This window comes from Propithecus coquereli, unplaced genomic scaffold, assembly GCF_000956105.1.
Source record: "Propithecus coquereli isolate 6110/MARCELLA unplaced genomic scaffold, Pcoq_1.0 Scaffold29, whole genome shotgun sequence".
NCBI classification, from domain to species: Eukaryota; Metazoa; Chordata; class Mammalia; order Primates; family Indriidae; genus Propithecus; species Propithecus coquereli.
In genome coordinates this window covers 7712839-7715078 of record NW_012148507.1, presented here as the reverse complement: position 1 = coordinate 7715078, position 2240 = coordinate 7712839, and the positions used below count along the sequence as shown (strand labels likewise).

The following is a 2240-nucleotide window of genomic DNA, read 5'->3' as shown; positions in this document are numbered from 1 at the left end:
ATTTCCACTGGAACTCTTGTTCTCTTGAGCCTAGAAGACAACTCTTGTTTATAAACAAACACTGGGCATTATTATACATCATAAACTTGAATACAATGCACATCTAGTAATAGCTTGTATAAAATGTGTTATTCCTAAAAGTAATAATACCTTCCAGTTGAAAAAGTTGACCAAATGCTTTCACAAATATGATGGCTTTTGATCCTCCCATCTCTGAAGAATTATTATTCCTCTTTTACAGATGAGGAAAATGACCTGTCAGAAGTCATTTATTTCCAAATATAGGATTTCTGGCACCAAATTTTGTGGCTTTTTTTATAGCACCATGCTGTAAAAGTAATAAAACTGAATTTTTGCAATTTTAAGAAATTAGGTATGCCATATTATGTTAGACCTATGGCTAATCTATAAGCAGTCGTTTACATTTTGATTGAAATTCATTAACAATGATATACTCACTTTCCAGGGCTTATTTCCCTCTTAAGCCTCCATTTCTCATTATGTGAAATATTTTGTTTCCTGTGAAAGGAATTCTGGGCATTGGATTGTCGGTGGGTAAGATTTGTGGTGGGTAGTCAGAGTGTAGGGAGATCCTGAACATGGGAACATTCTTTTGCCACTACATTTATACTGTCCTCAAAGCTGGTTTTAGGCTGTCCGAGATCTCAAGAAGACTCTTTGCCTCCCCATGGTAAATTTGGGGTCCCCAAAGACCCAAGAATATTTTCATTTGATCATAGTTTGATCCCAGTTACTGGCTGCTTCATTTCTTTTTTCTTTAATCCATATCAACTTTCTTCACCAAGATTTTCTCCTTTCAGCAATCCAGAAGCCATTCTTACTGTGATCTTTCTTCCACATTTCATTGCCTGTGGCGTAGACCATTTAGGCAGGACAGTGGTTCTTAAAATGGGAACTTGTAAGTAGCATCAGCTTGTTAGAAATACAAATTCCCGTCTCTAGGTCTACTTAATCAGAAATACCATGGGGTCAGGCCCAAGCATCTGTGTTCTATACACCTTCCAGGGGGTTCAGAAGCTTGCTCACTTTTGAGAACCACCGGTGCAGTAGTTAAGAGCAAGGATTCTAGGGTCAGTGGCCAGGTTTCAGATTTTAGCTCTGCCATTTAGTACCTGCTGCCTACATACCTGTATGACCTTTGGGGGAAGTTACTTTCCACTCTCAAGTTTAATTTTCTAATCTGTAAACTTGTAGTACAAAATGGTAACTACTTCTGTAGGAAGTTGTGCAGACTACACAAGGTAATGCATATAAGGTGCCGCACGTGGTATCTGGCACCTGGCAAGCATCCCTGAGTGGGAGCTTTTGTGGTTGATCCTGGTTCTGACCCTGGTCGTGACCTGCACGGTGCTAGATAACCTTCCACTGCTTGTCCCTGGCAGCTTGGCACTTCACTACTCATTTCTAAACCTAAACATTTGCCATATGTTCCATATTCAATAGTATGAAAATGAGACTAGTTTTCACACTAAAATCCCCAGATGAACTATATTTGAGATTGTGCTTAGGTTTTCTTTTTGTTTTCTCCCACTAAGCCGGTTTCCTATCTGGGCCAGAACATCTCTTTTAATAGTAATTTGATATTTAAAACCTTGGTTGCAGGATGTTAAGTCACGTTAAAATTCTAAATAAACATTGTTTCCTGACTCTATTTACCACTTCAAAACTTTCAGGTGTTTTATATCCAGCTATAGATAAAGACACAGAATCTATGGTGACCAACATAGATATCGATAGGTTCTATATCTGTATCTATAGCTTTTCTCCTATGAGATTATTCTTGCTACAATGTCAGGATCTATTCTTTATTAGACATTCCATAAGTATGTATTATACTTCCAATAAATCTGCAATGAATTTATTTCAGAGCTATGCTAGGAGACAGTCCTTGTGCTAGTTGTATGACTTCTTATGTGACTTCGTCTACAAATTTGTAGTTGTCCTCAAGATCCACTAGAACTCGTGGTTGGGTACCATTCCATCCTGGTGATTTATTTTGCTTTTATTTGTAAGTTAGGCCTAGTACATTCTTTGCATTTATCTTTCTCAGATTTAGCATGTTTGGACTGTGAAGAGAATTTGTATCCAGATACCCTCTTCTGTAAATAGGTGTCAGAATTTTGATTTATTTTCCCTTCTATCTTTTATTCATCCACATTCTGTACTCATTTTTATAAGTCCATCTGATTCTTTGGCTTTCTGCCAAAGATGAATTAAAA

General features: G+C 37.4%; 1 protein-coding gene across 3 annotated transcripts in view; it reads left to right on the top strand.

The window, feature by feature from the left end:
* Positions 1-2240, top strand: part of NRG1 (neuregulin 1) — a 1425061-nt gene that overhangs the window by 38099 nt on the left and 1384722 nt on the right. The window lies entirely within an intron of this gene.